The 19371-nt window shown below is 51.3% G+C and overlaps 2 protein-coding genes across 4 annotated transcripts in view; one reads left to right on the top strand and one right to left on the bottom strand.

Annotated features, from left to right (window-relative positions):
- Rsph14 (radial spoke head 14 homolog) overlaps nt 1-19371 on the bottom strand; it is a 97065-nt gene that overhangs the window by 52834 nt on the left and 24860 nt on the right. The gene's annotated exons all lie outside the window — the stretch shown is intronic.
- The window catches only part of Gnaz (G protein subunit alpha z), a 34831-nt gene that overhangs the window by 6395 nt on the left and 9065 nt on the right, over nt 1-19371 (top strand). The window lies entirely within an intron of this gene.

The raw sequence follows: 19371 nt of genomic DNA on the forward strand, positions 1-19371 counted from the left end.
TGGTGAAGGCCGGAAGGTCTTGAAAGGGGTAAAAGGGGGATGAGTTGTGTGTGTGTGTGTGTGGGGGGGGGTCCCTCAAGGAGCCATGAATGGAGCTGTGGGTGCCTAGGGGGCAGTAATAATGTTGGTGAGGGGACCTTGTCAACATGGAACCTCCATCATGCTGGGAGATGAAGGTCTGTCCTATCCCTTTTGAAGCACTGGGCCTCCAGGGTCAGCTGCAAGGATGGACTCCTTCCTTCATCTGTTCTTATTAAGGCAGGTGATAGCTTTATTCTTTGGGTTCATCCAAGGGTTCTAACTTAGGTTCTGTAGCCTCCAAGGGAGGAGGGCTGGGTTCCTGAACATTTTTCTGGGCAGAGAGGGTCTGAGGCCTTTTTGTCAGGTCAGTATAAAAGTAGAAGGCAGGATTCACCTCTTTTCTCTCCTCTTTATACATCTAAGGGTATTCCCTTTACTGTGTCCAGGAGTTGATAGCTTCAGTGGCTGGTGTAAGGAGCTATAGATGTCAAGTCCACAAGAGGCTGGTGGCTTATGGCCCTATTCACAGGCCATGTCTGTCAGTGAGTGAGTGGTCTTTGAATCTTCTAGTCCCTTTTACTTCTCTGGCTGCCCCCACTTGAGCATCATAAGTGGTTCTAGATAAAGGTGACATCCCAGCAAATGAGGGAGGTCAAGCTTTGTTTATAAAACATTACTGTGGACAGAGACAGGGCTTGGGGTTGATCAGGCTATGAGGCAAAGTGAAGTGCCTGGGCTGGGCTGTTCCGAAGGACAAGGTCATGGCAGGTCTGCTGGCCACACTGCAGCTGCTAGTCACACAGGTTTAGGCTGTTGGCTCTCTGCCCCAGGTATCTTCTACTGTTTCCTGGAGCTGACAAAAAACTCTGCTCAAAAGCCTTCCAGATCTGTATCTGGGGGATGCCTCATCCATCATCTCCAGGGTGGACATGGCAAATTCCCTCAGTGCTGGCCTGGCTCCCAGACCCATTCTTTGGCTGTGCCCAAGGTGTGCCTGCACCCAGGAGGCAGGATGCCTGGACCCTAAGTTTTATGGAAGATTAGTAGTCACCTCTGCTCTCCAAACCTGTCAACAAGGAAGAGGCCCCAATGACCTCAAAAGACAGGCCCAAAGCCAAATTATTGCCTGCTCCAAACCCTTCTGACTTCACCTAGCCCATGCCTACTGCCTTGATGCCTTTCTCTGCTCTTTCTACTCTGCCATTTACAGCTTGTTTTGCTCTCATAGCACTGCTTTGCCCAGACTTAAGTTCATGACCATCCCTGTCTTCTTCCCCCATCCGCCAGGGCTCATCCCAAGTGACACTCCTTTAAGTGGCCTTCCATGGCCTTATCCAGTGCCTGCACACTCCTTCATTGAATCATTCATTGCAGGGTGGGTCGTTGCTCACAAGCCAGCAAGCTCCTGGGGGCAGGCCCTGGGAGGCCTGGGTGGGCCCCTGATCTCTAGCCTTCTTCCAGCCCTACCCCCCATGGGGATCTCTCTGAGGCCTGAGCTTGCCTTGTGAAAGAACCAGGCTCTGGGATGTTCAGGGAATTTTCTAAATAAAGGGGCTGGCAGCTGGGCCTACAGCTGCCACCACCACCACCCTGGTTTCCACAGGCCTAGGGAAGTGATTGTTCACCAGAAAAGGAAATTTTTGATGAGAAACCCAAGCAAAACTGGAAATTCACTGGATTCCAAATGGATCTGACCTTTCATGCTCCACCAGTAATATCTGGGGATGGAAAACAAACAGGCTGCTGAGGAAAGACAATACCCTCCCATGATTCCTCCAGCTGGCTGCCATGGGGTGGTGCAGGCAGTGAGAACTGCTTACCTCTCTCCAGCTGAGCCAGGGCTTACTCCACCTGCACAGAGGCTAAAACAAGCCTGCCACCTTCTGCCTCCTGGAATGCCCTGAACTGTCCTCTCAGCCCCGACAAAGGCAAGTCAGCCAAAAATGAGTCATGCTAATTTTTGCAAAAGCCAAACGAACCTCCGGGTCCAGTGCCAAGGCTCTGGACATGGCCCCTCCACAGCACTCCTTCCCTGCTCATCTCTGAGGCCTTGTTTTCCCTCTGATGGAGACTGTGGTACCCCCTGCCCCCATGCCTGGTGAAGAAACCACAGCACACCCCCCCCCACCGCCCAGCTTGCCTGCTGGTTCCTACGTCAGCACGTTGCCAAGGAGAGTGTCAGCATCTCTGGGCTTCTGGTTGTGAGGGCTGCAGCAAGCACAGGGTAGCACCCTGGAGGCAAGGGCAGACGGATTCCCAGCCACCCATGAACTGTGGCAACAAAGCGCAAACAAGGAACCATACCTGCCCTTGGCCAGCATTCCGCTCTTGTCTCCAGGAAGAATTGGGCAGAAGGTGGGCAGGCTTGGAGAAAAATGTAGTGACAGAGTACTGACCAGCAGCCAAGGGTGCTGGTCCCTAATGGGAGAGCTGATTGAGACCCTGTCCCCTTGCAGTCCTGGTAGGTACCTGGTCTTTAAAGCTGGATGGGCCTCCAGTACCCCACCTGGTATCCCCCCAGATGGCACCAGAGGCCAAAACACAGGATAGCATGGGGATTTTTCTCAGGCACCATTCCCTAACTGATCCTGTGAAGCAGCAGCACCTGTTACTTCTGTCATAGGGGGAGGCACTGAAGCTCAAGTGCAGGATGGTGCTAGCTAGCTTCCCGCCCCTAATGCTTCCTCTCACATGAGGACAGTCCCTGAGAGGCCCAAGAACCTACTCTGGGCTTTTCACTCAGCCAGGCCCAGGACTCTGCCCTTCCTCCTTACTGCATTTACATAAGTGTCAATTGACAGAGATAGGTCACTCTTTGGCCTCAGGACCACTGTAGACAAGGAGAAGTGGAGACACTGGCATCTAGCAGCCCATGTGGAGAGATGACCATTACTGTGACCAGCAGGAATGTGTCCTCACTCCCCCATCAGAAGCAGGACCTAGAGCATACTTGGTGAGATCCTTGGGGAAGTGGGAAGGCAGGTGACTAGTTTCCAACCTCTGCCCCTGCAGATCAGCTGATGGACTCTGCTGGCTGCTTAATGGTGGATGAATTCTTTAAAAGGGACAGATTAAAAGGCCTGGTTGTAAAGTGTCAAATGTTTTAATGTGGAAACCTACAGAGAGCTTGCTGCCCATTTCCCAGTAGAGCTGTCAGCATTCCCAGCCCTGTGGCAAGCCCATTGTGTGCCTGCTGCGTGCCTGCTGTGCATGGCCCTGGGCATAAGCATGAGCCTGATTCTAACAGCAACACAAGGAGCTTGAGGGGCAGGGGACAGTCATACCAACACAGCCACTACTTTACTCCACAAACCCTCATGCTTCTGGGGACACCTGCCCTTTCCTTCCAGAGCCAGAAGGCACAGTTCTGAGGGGTAACCCTTGTTTTGCTTTCATCTAGAACCAGTGGTACCACTAGGGCCCTAGAGGCAGACTGGGCCACCACAAAACACCATGGGAGAACCTTTGCCCCACCATCTGTCCAAGAGACAACTAGCCAACATGTGTCAAGGAGGGGAGAGCAGGGTACAAGGACATTCATTTGTGGGAGTCAAATGCTGCAGGTGGTGGAAACTACAGCATCTAGACTCCAAGCAGGTGGCCTCTGCCCAGCTCTGAGCAGTGGTCCTGGGGCCCTGGGCAGCCCTTTCCCTCACCCTACAGATCAACAGCCCAACACCTGCTGAGGATAGACTGGTACCCACCCACATAGCCTGTGCAGTGGGTAGAGGCCCTGGCACTAGTAGGCACTCAGCAGGCACTGTGGAGTGGGCAGAAGGTGGGCAGGCTTGGAGAAAACTGTAGTGCCAGAGTACTGGCCAACAGCCAGGGGTGCTGATCCCTAATGGGAGTGTGTGCCCCTGAGGAGACTGTCCTGCAAACATAGTGTGTACTTGCCACCCTAGCACTGTGGTTGTCAAGCAGATTGTAAAGGAAGGTGATTTTAGTGCTTTAAAAGTGGAGTTTAAACAGCTGTGTCAAGAAATAAGGTGCTGAGGGAGATGCAAGTTATCTGCAGTAAGACAGCTCGCACCTGATGGTTCATCCAGCCAAATAAGAGGATTATAAATGTGAAACAGCCAGGTGTGGATGATTCCCAGGTATGGCCGATTCCCCACTCCCCGGTATACAGAGACCTGGAATGGTAAAGGACTTTATAGGTCCCTTAGTGTCTTTAACCAGCCAGCTTTGCAGATGAGGAACTGAGGCTCAGAGATTACATTACATGACCCAGGGCTATCTCTGACTCTCAGGGAGGACCCTGCACTGTCCCCTGGGGATTCCAGAGATCTCCTATTTACCTACCAACCCCATATCCTATGGGTGCAGGAGTGCTCCACAGAGGGCTTTGGGGGTATAGATTGGATTCCACCATGGGGGCTACTGTATAACTGGCCTCCCTTCAGGGAGAATAGAGGGCAGTCACCACAGGGCTCAAGACATGAGTGGGTGTCTGGACCAGCCCTCCCCACCACCACTACCACCAGTCTGTGGTAGGACCACAGGGAGCCCTGACACAGCCTGTCTTCACTTTGCCTCCTGCTTCTGACCCAGTTCAGGGCATAGCTCTAGTGATAGTATCTAGTGCTAAAATTGTGCCTCTGTCTGCATGGGGTGCCAGAGAGAGGCACAGTTTACCCGCCAGGAGCCTACTGCCCTTCTCCCTCTGGGCACTGATCTCCCAGCAGCCCCCTCTGATCTCATGTTGTGCCAGGAACTGGCACACAAAATTTGTCCATGAGAACCATAAATCATTGCAACCCTGGGACAGTGGGGACCTCCTGGGCTAGAGCCAAAGCAGAGGCAGGCTGGCAGGAGGGTATCAGTTCCCAAGGACTAGATGGCCCCAGAGGTGACACAACAGAGATGAGAGGCAGAGAGGGCCAGACGGAGGCAGGTGCACAGTAAGGAGCAGCTAGCACACAATCTTCCCAGCCATTTCCCCCACCATGCCAAGTATGCATGCACAGATGGACCACTGGTCGCCTAGAGGTGCTTGTGACTGGCTCCACAACCCAAGGTCCCTGGCTCCACTTCCCAGCCTTCATTTTTGTCCTAACTGAAGATTGCAGCTAGCTGGTTGTCACTTGGGTGGGCCTTCAGCTGCTCTGGGCCTGTGGTTTGTGATCAGTAAGTAGTGGATATCTGCTTGCCCAGGAATCTAGGCTTCGGGTCCATGATAGGTGGGAGATGCTGGAGAAGGAAACAGATCCTGGTACCAGGTCCTTGGTGCTTGCCAACTAGCATTTCAGATCACTGAGCTAGGACCTCCTCTCTGCTGTCAGGGGGACACACAGCCTCAGAGGCCTCTATCAATAACAATTTCTGTCCTTCCTTCCCTGTCATAGTGGGAGCTCCACTTGCAAAACCATTCCTTAGCTCCTTTATGCAGTAGTTCTTTACCCTTGTTTGATCTTCAGTGAGACACTGGCCAAAAGGTGGGGTGAAGCCTACACCTGAGCTTGGGTACTTGATTTTTAATAGATCTCTCTGTCTCCTACCTCAGCTACACCTGTGTGGTGATTTGGGTTTCTGATACGGCTTTTCCATTTATCCTTCTTTCCTTACCCTTATAAACCTAGCTCTGTCATTGAGTGTATCAGCTATCCCTCTGTGGGGTCAGTCACCTCCTGCTGTGTCACTAGATACCACTCCCTGGATACAGGCTATCACTGAACACAGCTGGGTAGCCGCTGGGCCACTAACCCCATCAATCCATTTTTCACTGTGATGATAGATAAGTAAGTAGTGGGTATCTGGGATGTCCATAGTGGTCCTTGGATCTCTCAGACTAATGACCCTACTAAGACATGAGATCAGCCAGCTTGGTACATGGATGGGGCTTCCTTATAGTCTAGTTGTGGTCAGTCTTTTGCCTAGCACTGATAAACATTAAGGAAAGAAAGAAAGCACCTCTTCTGCAAAAAAGGGCACCAAGACCAGGGGATTAGGGATTAGCAGTGGCAGAGCCTCCCTCTCTCCATACCAGTCCAGGGCAGGGCTGGAGCTGACTCATATACCTTACCAGAGGTAATTTTTCAATCTCTAGGAAGTTTATTAGCTGACATCATATTGACAGTGTTAAATCAGCCAGGTGGCAGTAATTATACCACAGAAATTGGCAAGCCCTACAAATCAGCTCCCCCATACCACATTGCCCTTACCAAAGCCAGTTGTTAAATGTTTACCAGCACACCATAGGCAAGTCCCCAACCCTGGACAGAAGAGTCTGTCCTAAGTCAAGCTTAATGGTGAATTATTAGATTCACTGTTTGCATCTTTTTGAAGAACAGAACAGTGTCTTTGTCTTTCTGCTCTCCTCTTTTTTTTTGCCATTTTTTTTTATTATCTACACATGACATTACAATGATCTTGGCAATTCATACATTTGTATCATTGAGGTATAATTTCTCATTTTTCTAATTGTACAGATGCAGGATCACACTGGTCATAGAGTCACCTATATACATACATCAATCATAATGTTTATTCTATTCTGCTGCCCTTCCTATCTGCCCTCCTCTTACCCACTAACCCCATATATTATTTGTATTCACATTTGTCCCACTCTCCTGCTGGCCATAGGTGGGAAGCCACCAAAGAACCACAGGTTGCCTTGGTTAGTATTTCCAGTGTCTTAGAGTCCAAAGTGGCTTCATGGTTATTCTGACCCTTATTCCTGCTCTCCCTGGGTAGGTTTAAGAGCATCCTACTGCACAGAGAAGTAACCTGCAAACTGAGAGTTCTGGTTTCTCTTTGTCATCAGCTACTATGAGGCCATCTGCTCAAGCTAGGGGCCATCCTGTGTCCTCCATCTGAGAGAAAACAAGCCCTCTGATATTCAGGAAGCAGTCACATGTTGTATGTGCAGGTTCCAGGCCCAGTGAGCTCCCAGTCTAAGAACAGAGGGTCATTTCTTTCCTCCCAAGTGGCCAGAAAAGGCCTGAGGCTGGAAGGACCTCTTCTGCCCCAGCGACCAACTTGAAAGAGAAAAGAGGGCCTAGACATCTGGAGCAGGACTTGATTTTGCTGGGATGAAGACAGGGTGGTGATCTGATCTGGACCTTACAGAATCCAGCCCTAAGGCTGTGGGCACTATTGGGGCCATGAAGAATGCAGTACTGTGCACAGCATCTTTCAGGGAAAGCTGGCCCCGTCAGGCACTCTGCATCAGGGGCAGGGAAGTACCAGGTAGGGTCAGGTCCCAGGTGCCACATCCAATCCCTAACACTGCCCATGCCAGCAGTGCTACCAGAACACACTGTGATAGAGTTGGAATTGACCTGTGCCTCATTCCCAGTCTGCATTTTTTGCTTACCAGACTATTGCACTGGATACTCACAAAGATGCCCCTCTCAGGTTGTACCACAAACTCAGGGCTGAATGGCTCCCCACCCTGCTTCTGTTCAGCCTGCCCTGGCTAGTAGGTAATTAATTTCCTGAGCGCATTAGCCCTGCTCATTATGCACACATCAGAACAGCTCTGAGTTTTAAGACACTGATTATTATTGTTTTAAGGGATTTGTATAATCTAAGAACTGAAAAACAATTTTTCCACTTATCAAGAACAGACTTGAGGGTGGAGGCTGAGGGCACTGTGGGCCTCACTGACCTGGTGTTACCTCCTGGGTATTGGGGATTCTACTCAGGGGAGTTCTGTTGCTGGCCCTGAACAACAGGAGAGGGGTAGGAATGAGAGCAGGATACGTGTGGTTCACCCTATGGGGCAGAAAGATGTCTGTGCTGACAGGGCACAGGGCTTTCTACACAGAGCCTCGTGGAGCTCCCCACGGCCCACAGGCTCCTACTGTCTAGTTTCTGGAAGGATTAGAATGGCAGTTAGCCAGGGGAAGGCACTGGGCCCTGAGAGAGACACCCAGCATTGACCAAGTCAGAGTGAAAAGTGTCCCTTCTCCCTACATGTGTCTCCAAATTGTGCAGGAGGTAAGTGCTGGTCACAGGAGCTTGGGCCATATGTCACACTAATCTGGTCTTCATTGTACCCATGCTAAATGCCTCCTTGGCTCCAACACTTTGTCTAATTTCATTAATAATAAAACCTGGGACAGTCTTCCCATGGCCTCAGGTTTACCAATGAGGCTAGCCCCACACACCTTTACCTGGCCTGTGGTAACCCAGGGAGAAGCTGAACAACATCCTGACCCAGGAGATTCGGAGCCTTCAGGGCAATTTAGCCCAGCCAGAGAGTGGTCATGGGCAAGTCCCTTCCTCACAGGCCTTCCAAAAGCAGCGACAAGTGAAAGCTGGAAAACCTGTGACCTGCTCAACATTCCTGAAGAGCCGCAGGCCCTGGCTTTTTTGTCCCAGGGCTCCAAGACACTGGAAATACTAACCAAGGCAACCTGTGGTTCTTTGGTGGCTTCCCACCTATGGCCAGCAGGAGAGAAACTAGAGAAAAACAACTGCACTACATGAAGCCAGGCACATCTCCTGCTTCTCTTGGAGCCTGAGGATGAGACCTCAGAAGAGGGCACAGCCCCAGGTCAGACCCAACCTGGCTCTGCCTTAGCACAGACGAGCTTGTCTAGTTTGCCCCCCTCGACTGTAAAGTGGGACTGGCTACAGATCAAGGTTAAAAAGGTGCTTATAGAAGAAATGGACAGAAAGCCTGTAATGATGCATTTTCTTCTTCCCTTCTATGATCATGGCCCAGTTTAAGCCTGAGCACAAAAAGACAGGGTTGTTATCTACTATTACTTGTGCCTGTGCTTGGTGTGGTGTTATGGCAGAGGGAAGTGTCTGCTTTGGAGTGTAGACCCTGAGGGGGCTCAGCAGGGCGATGAGCCTCTCCCGACCCCAGTGGCCTCACCCATACAATAGGTACCCTTGCCTGGTTTGGAGTAGTTGAGAAGACTGTGGTAATTGTCAAAGAATTGATGGGAACATGGTACCTGCCTGTTATTGAGCCTGCCAGCCATTTAATATTTCTCTCAGAGACAGCCCTGAGCCGTATCTGCAGGAAAGTGAGTGAGCTGAGCCCACACACAGCATGAGGCCCAACAAGGCCTGTCCACTATAGAACAGGCCAAGGCACAGGTGGCTGAAGCTGAGCCTGGGTCCCCAGAGGGACAGCTACCTCTTACTAGGCTACTGGGGCCTAGCATCATAGAGGGCTAGAGACACCCCACTGCATACCCATACAATAAGGTTTGGAGCAGTACTTCCTAGACTGTGGCCTCTGAGCCATGAGTGGCACCCTGAGCTGTCTCTTTCTCTCTCCCTCACTGCATCCCTTACACAGGGCTTACACAGCCATGGAGATGTAGGTGAGAAGAAGAATGGAAGAGTGGTGAGGTGTTCAGAGTCCCACCCAAGAGGTAGTGATGCCTAAGCTGAGTGACTAAAGGGTAAAAGCGTCCTCCCAGTGAAGAGTGCAGGCTCAGGCACCTGCTTGTAAAGGGGGCAGAGGATAGTCATCCTTGGTGAAGCTGAGAACTCAGAAGGTGCTGGCCTGGGTTAGTGCTTTCAGCTGCCAAGAACCATGTAAATATGGGGTGTGTCCATGACAGTAATAGCACCAAGCATGGGGTACTCTGCTTTCTCGTCTGTTTTTTAAATCACTGCTCACAGCCTACTTCATGGCTTGTACAACATGCCAAGAGATACAGCCTACAGTATAAACATAGCATCTTTGAGGATATTCTTGGGTCAAAAATTTATCATTGACCAGAAGGTTCGTCTCAAAAAGTCATTAGAGTTGTCCCAGGCATTAGTTCCCACTGAGGCCCAGAGATGATAAGACAGACCAGGAGTCCTCAGCCTGGGGACACCACAGGCATGATGTTCCTCTACTGTAAGGTTTGGAAGTGACTGTACAATGCACCAGCCTCCCTACATGACCTCCTGGCAACTTTGCACATCTGATGACCAAGTCTTTGGCCAGGGATGCAAAAGTTTCTTCTCCTAGAGCAGCTTCTGAGGTAAGACAAAAGCCTCATCCTAGATGCTCTTATCCTGCCACACCCTTCAGACAACTCCAGAGGGACCATTTTGAAGCTTTAGGCCTGCCTAGGCCATCTGCCAACACACCAGCCCTCACAGCTGGGTAACTGCTGCATTCTGAGCAGATTACCACACATGCAGTTATGGGTATTGGAGATAGGAGCAAACATCCCCAGGTTCCAGGCCCCTGATGTGGCAGTGCCTATGAACCAGGAAGTAAGTCACATCTGGATTGTGTGGCGCGCACGCACACACACACATCGTTGTTCTCAAGAGAGGCTTCAACACTTGAACTAGATTTTAGATAGAGTCTTAGTTTGCTCCAGCCTTACTGTTCCAACAGTTGGAGATGCTGGGTTAGGCCAGTAATGATCCAAGTACTTTTTTTCTTCCATAAAGGATAAGCATTGTAGAAATCCATTTTATAGGCCACAAACACAGGTTCCCCACTGGGATCTCTCCTCCTTACCCCAATTTCTCAGGTCCGTCACAGGAATGGCCTAGGCCTACTACAGATGGTTTCATAAGCCTTGGCACCTACAGGTGTGAGCTGGGGCTGCAGCCCCAGTAGCCAGCAGTGCAGAATTTTCACCTCACTGAACATTACTAGGCTATAGATCCCAGAAGGTCCTGTGAAGCTGAGATAGGAGGGACTTCATGAACTACAGTTTCCTTGCACAGGTCTGTGTCTGTGTTAACAGCCTCCAGTGTACCCGGCACCTGTTTCCTGTTGTCTACTAATTTCCTGTCAGTGACTGACAGCAGGGGGACTTAAATCAAGCCAGCAAGATTTAGCACAGAAATAAATAGGAGTCAATTCTCATTTCAGCTGAAGCAAAGACAAACTGGGACTTTGAAAGAGGTGCCCCTCCCTGTAGGATGGGAAAACATGTGAGTTCCTGCATGACCTGCAGCTGGAGCTTCATCCCATAGTGCTGCTGGCCTGCTGGGTATGAAATGGAACAGGACACTGGGGCTCCAAGCCCTTTCAAAGCAGATGCTCCCAGAATCTTGTGGGAATTTGCTCTCCCAGCACTGGAAGCCTTGGAGTATTCCTAAATCATTCCCTCTCTGCATGTGACTCCCACTGCCTGTGTCACACCCTGGGCTTTGCTTCCCAGGGACTTTGACCAACAAAGAAAGGTTCTCATCAGACCGAGATCTAGCCAGTCATTGATTCTGAGATCCGTTGAGGACAAAAAGCAAAATGGAAGGATGGGTGAGATGCTGGGCCTGTACTAAGAGGCCACTGCTGCCAACATACAGACTTGACAGAGCACAGTGTCCAGCAGCTGCCTTCAAACTCCTAGAAATCCCTGTCAGGTGGTGAAGCCCCACTGGGACTTGAGAAAGTTCTGGGTTCAGTGCCATTTATAACTCGCCCTAGAGTAGGTAGGGCAACCTAGAGTAGGTAAGGCCCTGGCTCGACAATAGTCCAGGGTTGTCAATAGGCCATCTGTGTCCACTGAGACTGCCCAGTTCAGGCTGGCCAAGCAACCCAACTCCAAGTCCCTCACCCAGCTCTTGAGGACTTCATTCACAAGGTGGGTTCAGAGCTGTGGAGAGGGATGTGTGGTAGTTGACAACAGAATCAAAGGAAATGCATACCAGTACATTGCACACAGTCTCTAACCCCTCTCTACCACACAGATGAGGGAACTTGGATTCAAGAACAGGTTGCCCAAAACCAAGGACCTCTTGACTTGGAAACCCCTCCACTACATCCTGATTATCCTTGGCTATCCACTGGGCAGGGTTGGGAGGCTATATCCCTTGCTGTCATTTAGAGTCACCCTGGCCCACTCCATGTTGAACAGGCAAATAAGAGGCAGACAAGCTGAACTGCATGAGACAGGAAGTAGCTCTCCACCATTTCTGGCAGGTTCAGAACAAGGGCTTTCCAGGCTATTAGGGCCTGAGTTATGGCTTTACTGGCAGACTGTTATCTTGTTTAAACAGTCCTTGCTGTTTGAAGTGGCAGGCCTGGCCTGTGCTGTTACTATGAGCATTGCACTTATCACTGGGCATAGTTGTTTGGGGCGGGGGTTGGGGGTAGCAATATACACAAGCAAGCAGAGGTTCTGACTTCTGGACTCATCTCTACCCAACTGCCATGGCAAAGAAGCCCCATCTGTCACTGCCCGAGGCCTACAGAGCTAAGTGCTCTACAAAATGGGTGCATCTGTCCTCCCTCCCTTCCTGGGCTGGTTCCCGCAATGGGTGGAGGTGGGTAGGGATGGGGAGAAGAAAAAGTGACAGTAAGAGGCATCAGATGAGGGAAGAGAGCAGTGGCCCTGAAGAAAAATTGAGCGCCCCAAGAAAACCAGAGACCCAGGAGTGTCTCATTTCATGAAGTACAGCCCCCAGTTGCTAATCCTTCCGTGCCACTCACTACTTGAACCCAATGGGTCTTGTGGATCTAAGGCTATCTGCAGGTGGCATTGGCAGCTGGGGTGGGTGGAGCAGGAGCCTGGCAGCTGGGTGGTACAGTGTTCCCAGCAAGGAAAACCCATCTAGGGGAGCACAGCAGTGGAGTTGGGTCCTGAGGTCTCTGCACACAGAACACAAGGGGATTGGCCAGAGGATGCTAAGTTATAAAAATTAAACCCAAAGTTTCACCCACCAAGATACAAGATCAGACAATTCCCGATCCTTTAGAGCTGGAAGAACACCTGCTTATCAAGCCTTTTCTGTCTCTTCTGTCAAGTTGACTACCTGAGGGCCAAATCCATCGGTAGCTGCACCTGTGCAAGAGGCCTGGGGCACCCACGCCTCCTCTCACCCCTGGCCCCACAACGGCTGCCACTCTGAATGCCTAACACACACCATCTGGCCCTGCCTGCCATTTACCTCAAGTTGGTGAAAGCAGCCCCCAGATGGACAGACCTGTGCTCGCCAGCAGATGATGAGCAATAACAAGAACAGGGTCCACTTTATTTTTTGTTTTAGAAGGAAGCAAATATAAATATTCTCTGATGGAACCTACTTGTAGGTCTCAAAGCAGTTCCCATAGGTAAAGTTCCAAGATATATAAACTCATATTCAGAACTTTAAAAGGTATTTTAGGTGAGAACCACAAATAAACTGAGAACTGGGGGGGGCGGGGAGAGAAACGAGTCCAATGGTATTAAAAGCAGCACAGTATTTTTAAAAAGAGTTGAGGTCATGATGAAAGGGTACCTCAGAAATGGGAGTCGGTGAACCAACCAGCTATGGAAACCAGAGGAAGAGCAATCTAGGGTGGAGGGTGGAGCCCAGCATCCACCATGACCTGAGGGAGGTCAGCATGGGAAAGGCCTCCAGGTAAAGAGGAAACCCTGTGGTTGAGGCATATGTGTTAAGGAGACTAGAAGTCTAGCGGCCTAATACAGGGGAGTGAGTGGACACAGAGCACATGCATGGAGGTGGGTCCCAGTGAGGAACAAAAGTGGCAACATAGACTCCCCAAGTGTTACAGGTGCCACCATGGGAGAGAACACAGGCAGAGGCCACAGCCTGTCACTAGGCCCTCTGCACCACACCCCATGGGTTGTGCCAAGGCCTGGATGGCCTCTGGCAAAGCAGCCCATCCTCTGTGGCACCTACTCTGTTTACACAATTTGGTAGCCACTGTACTAGCCAGACCTTTTGTTTGTTTCGTCTGCCTCGCTGGACAGAGGGTTTGCATGTGTATCCCTCCTCTAGGGGACTCAGTTCTCTGAAGCCAGGACTTTTCCTTGCTCCTCTCTGTCCCTCAAGGCAAGAGAAAAATCTGCACACAGCAAGAGGTTAAAAACTATCTAGGAGTGACCACCTGGGTTCAGAGAAAAGGTCAGCTGAAGCTTCTAGGAAATCTGGGCTTGCATCTCAGCCTCAGGTCCATGTGTCCTCTTAGAAGGAGCAGGGTCTTTGTGTGGATTGGTCAATTCTGGTGGGTGAGTGGGTGGGAAGGAGATGCTGGGCTCCACCCTCCTTGTTAATATTTGTTGACCATGTCTTTATTGTGACTCCTTTCAGTTACCCAGAATAACTGCTGTTTCACAGCTACTAGGACCTGAGACTGGGGTAAAGTGGAGTTCAAGGAGAACCATGGCCCACACTGGGCCTGGCAACAAAATGGCTCCTCTAGGAGCCAGCCCTTCTGGTGGTCAGAGGCTCAGAGTGGGCTGCCTCCACAACCCCTCATTCTGGCCCCCTATCCTCTCTTGCTGTATCCTGCTTTGCTAAGGGCCCAGGTGCCATCCTTCCAGGCTGACTCAGATACTCTACTCAGAGAGCCTAAAACTGAAGTAAGTATAAAGAAGGGATCAGATGGAAGGGATGAGCACTAAGCCAAGGGCAAGTCTGACCAAGGGGACCTGAGAGTAGGGATACCCAGGGCCTATTCTTGGGAAGACCTTGGCTGCAGGTGGGAAGCAAGATGTGGAACCGGGAGTCATGGAGTAGCTGGGATTGGTGGTAGAGAGGCAGGAATAGGGGCCAACAGCCAAGTTGGTTGGAGCCAGAACAGCCCTCCATGTAGGCAGGGCCATGCCTTTCTACATCAGCATCCTGAATACCAACAGAACCACAGGGGCAGAAGAGTGAAGGGGCCTCAGGGTCAGGCTTGGTGAGTGGGTGAGGCTACTCCACCCTGGGCAGCTGAAGGGAAGTTACCACCTTGAGGAAGAATGCCCTGAGCATAGGAAGGACTCAGAGGTAGCAGGAGCAGCCCTCCCCCACCCCCATGCTCACCCCTGTTTCTCCCAGCCTGGCTATTAACCTAGCCCTTTGTGTGCTGTCCCTGCAGAGTAGATCTGGGGGCTACCAAGTCATTAGCCTTATTAATCCAATTCTTCAGGGCAGCAATTTTAGGTTTGCTGGAGGAAGAAGAGGGGAATGCTAACCAGATTGGACTGGAAGTGACCCCACATCTGGCTCTGGCTCCAGGCACCTCTCAGCTTCCTAAGGCCAGTAGCATTGGGGAGATGACCAGACCTGAGGAGTGATTTGGACTATCTGGGGCTCTCTTTGGGGCAGGGGTGGTCGGCCAGGTCGAAAGGCCTAGTTCTGCATCTGTAAAATGGAAAAGTTGCAGGAGTCTCATTATGGCTTCCTCTCCCTGGTAAGTCTGGGAGTCCCTTACAGCCGCTTCTTGAAAGGAACAGAGCTGGAGGGCATTATGGTACCACCCTGTCCCCAACACACACACACACACACACACACACACACACGTAGAAGCCAGGGCAAAAATGACCTCAGGGTGACAAGAGTGAGACACACCCTGGAGTTCTCCATCCAGTGCTCCTTCAGTTCCTTCACAGATGCCACAGCATCCTGTGCCTCCCTCTCACCAAGAGGCCCACCCCACCCATAGGTGCTCCAGCTAGGAGGCAGGTCACCAGAAGGGCCTCCCCTCTTCTCTGCCCATGACCCTCTCCCTTAGGGCAGAGTGAGCCAGGGCCTTAAAGGAACTGAGGGGGGGCCAGATCCCTCCAACTTCCAGAGCCCTCTCTTACTATCCCAAGTGGATGAATGGTAATTTGGACTGGGAACCTGCCCCAGCTCAAGGACCAGCAGCTTCCTCTTTCCTTTGGTCTGTGTTACTGTGTGAGGATGGAGGCGTCTTCCCCAGTTGTCATGGAAACAGCATTGCGTCTGCTAAGAGTCAGGTGCTAAGCTGAGCAGAGGGAGGGGCAGCTGGGCCTGGGTGGCAGCTACTGTTACTGCATCCCAGCATCTGAATGCTGGGAAAGATCTGAGGGCAATCAGCACTGAAAGTAGCTGGATCCTCTTCACTTGCCATTTCCCGGTGGGCAGCAGAACCATGGGCACATCTGTTTTATCCATGTAAGTTGACTATGATTGGTGTTGGATGAGCCAAACACAGACCCTGCTCCCAGGAGTCACTTCCACTGAGGAGAAAGGATTCTAGCAGGCAACAGCCAGTATCTGGGACTGCCTGAGGAGGCCCATGAGCCCAGCCCTGTGAGTGTGAGCAAAGATGACTCACACCTCCTCCACCTGCTCCTGCTCTGGGCTTCTGCCAAGAAGGAGCCCCTGCACTGCCTGCTTGGGTTCTGTCTGGCTTCCCTTCTCTGTCTTCCTTCCCCATCACCATTATGTGTCTTAAGCTCCTTGAAGACAGGAGGTAGACGGTGGCCTCCCCACAGGCTTTAAAGCAAAACAGAGCAGTGGATCCAGAGATATTCCCAGCAGCACAGCCAGTTGGCCACCAGACAAAGGCTACAGCCACAAATCTCCAGGCCCAGACCAGAGAGATGCATGCATAATGGACTTAGTCCAATCTAGCAGCAAAGGGAGACCCAAAAAAACCTCAGGGGCTTGATGCAGGGCCCAGCTGTAAAGCCTTACATTTGCATGGGGTATGATGGAACCTGGAGATAGAGAGATCTTGGGAGAGGTGTCTTTGAGGAGACAAGGAGTGTCTCATCCTGTGCCCAGACTAGGGCTGACTTCATAGGAACACCAAACTGATCCAGGTTTCCCCAGGTCACTACAGTAGATCCATGTGGCCATCATGAACAAACAGCTTATATGCCCAGAATTCCCATGCAGTTTGTTGATAGAAAGGTCTGGGACCCAGGTCAGCTAATACATCCCAGGACCCTTCCCCAAGAAGCCAGTAGGGCTGTGAAAGAGCAACCGGACTCTTCAAAAGAGAATCAGTGTCCAACACCCTACCAACACCAGGCTTTAGGGTTCAGTATCTGGCAGACTATTTGCCCTTTAAACCATCTTGTAGTGACAACTCAAAGCCCTGGAAGATCCACAGACTCAGTGACTTGAAACACCTTCCGTGGGGTATGTGACCACATTCTACAACCAACAATATGATGGTCCTAGGGACATCAGGGGAAAGGGAGGGAGAAATGGATGCTCAGAGGGACACTTGGCCAAGCATCCTATTGGAATTGGCTGGGGCAATGTGGTACAGAAAGGCCTCTTCTCTGTGAGGACAGGGACACTGCACACCTGCAATGACAGAGTGATTAGAGTAGGGAGCTTGGCAGGGAGATCTAGAAAAGTCCATCAAGGCCAAACCCCAAAGCACAGGGAGGGTCTATGGGGAATGGGGACTCAACTTCAGGGACAGGGAAGCATGGAGGGGTGCTGGGTAAGGTCTCCAGAGTTCCAGCTGGACAGTTCCAAGGAACATCAGCTGAAGCCAGGAAAGGGGAGAAAAATAACATCTCATAGAACTAAATTCTAATGGCCAGTTATCTGAGCTGATTTGACACACAAAGGGTCACTCTGAGCACAGTACACTTGGCACCCTACAGGGTGTCACTCCTGGGCAAGCACTCTAGCCCTGAGGCCAACCCTAACCAAAAAGGCACATGATGGACAGCTGCTCAGCCTCAGTGCTCTCTAGGAGAACTGGGTGTTCCAAGCTTAACTAAATGGCCTCTTTGTGACAGCACAGGATTCTAGAGACAACTACCCTTGTGCCCAGGTGAGGCCCTGCAGATCCCAGGATCCTGCCCTGTACCCTTAACACTTGTCAACATCACCTCCCTGTGTCCCAATCCCACCCACCATGTGAGCTACCCAGCCTCCTGCATTCCGGACCTGGGTGGACCTCTTCCCTACAGAGCACAGGGCCAGAGACACCCCCACTTGCCTCCTACAGCCAGCCAATAGAACCAGCTAAACATCCACCAATCACCATTTACTTCTCTGCTACTTTGCAATGAGAAAAACACATGTACACACCTCTCCCACACTAGACTTGCCCCGATTCTTGGAGACAAAGAATAAGCTGTTTTCTGAATCACTGACACCATCCTTGGAGTGGTTCCCTCTGGTGTCCACACCATTCCACAGCTGCAGACACATCTAACATGGGTGCTAGGCATAGGGGCATAGACATCACAGATTCCTTCACCCCTTTGTACCTGCCAGAACCACAGGGCATATGTTGAGGGTATGGTCCACTCATCCTTTCCCCTCTAGAGAGTTGCCCCAGACTTCACACCAGCAGGTTTTAGGATGGTCCAGGGAAGTGGCAGAGGCTCTTCCTGCCATCAGGCCCAAAATCCTGTGTTCACCTGCCTCTGTCAGAGGACAGAAAAGGGGAGAAGCAGTCAATTCCACACTGAGGCTGCTAACCAGGGATGTGTTGGTTGCTGTCGCAGGAGTACCCCTGTGCCCTTCAAGCTTCATCTTGCCAAGCTACCAGGCAGCCCCGAGTCCTTCACCACTAAGGAAGGGCCAGAGGCTTGGCTGTTATTTCTGAAGGGTGCCAACATGAAGTCCAACCCCATATGAAACTCCCCCTTGACCCTTCCAGTCGGTGCACTGCCCTTGGAGCCTGGCACTCTGTTGCTCGGACAAGGCAAGGCCACGTGGTTTAGTTGCAGCAAGAGCAGCCATGGGGCTGGCTGGCTGGTGAATGAAGTCCATTCATGTTCCCCACCCAGCCCCACAGCCCCATTTCCAGGGTGAAAAGCTGAATTCACTGTTCCATGAACAAATGCTCCAGGCTTTTCTACAGTGGGCCAACTTGGGCTTCCCAGATTACACTAGAACTGACAGATAAGGGAACTGAGTCCCCCACAACAGTGCCCCCATAATACTGCATCAAATCCCCAGCACACCCAGACTGCTTCTCTGGCCTTTGTCCTCCTTTACTTTCACCCTAACGATTTTCCCTTCCCCCTGCTGCTGTGAGCATTGGGTCACTTGTCTCAGACTCACAATGGTATCTGCATTGTAGATGGCAATGCCACCTGCCTAGGAAAACAAAGTGGGAGATGGGGGTTTCCATGGTGAAAGGGGGTTCAAGAGCTGCCAGTGGGGCTGGGGTTTCCAGCTTACTCATTCCCAGGATTCATGCCAGTGCCAGAAAGAGCTGCAGACTTTACATCACCTACATTTTACATAAGGTCTGATGCTTGAGAACTGATTGAGGCAGATGTTCTTGTTTTGTACTGAGGCCACAGCGGTCCTGCTCTGGACTCTGGGAATGGAGGAAGAGTAGGGGGACAGGACAGGTCAGTACAGAGCCTTCCCTAGCTACCAGTGCAATCCCCAGCACAACGCAGGACAGGGCCTTCACCTGGCTACAATATGTGATGAGAATCATCCAATGGGTCATGTTTAGCATGAGTAGGGATAGGGAGGTGAGGGTCCCAATGCTGGAGTGTTTGTACAAGAGACTTGAGGTTGGGAAGGGGTTAGACTGGACTAGTGTTCCAGAGAAGTGTCACATGTTGGTAGCCAGCATGGAAACCAAGAGAAACTGGAGTGTGCTTGGCCTCTAGGAGGAGCTGTTGGGTGGTCCAGAGATGAGCGATGTCCCCATGAAGACAAGGCCCACACACAGTGTGCCTTCTCAGGATAGGAGGGGTTGGTGGCACCTAGAGCCCCAGGGTGGCCTCCAAGGCAGGAGGTGCATGAAGTTAG

This window comes from Marmota marmota, unplaced genomic scaffold (genome assembly GCF_001458135.2).
Source record: "Marmota marmota marmota unplaced genomic scaffold, marMar, whole genome shotgun sequence".
NCBI classification, from domain to species: Eukaryota; Metazoa; Chordata; class Mammalia; order Rodentia; family Sciuridae; genus Marmota; species Marmota marmota.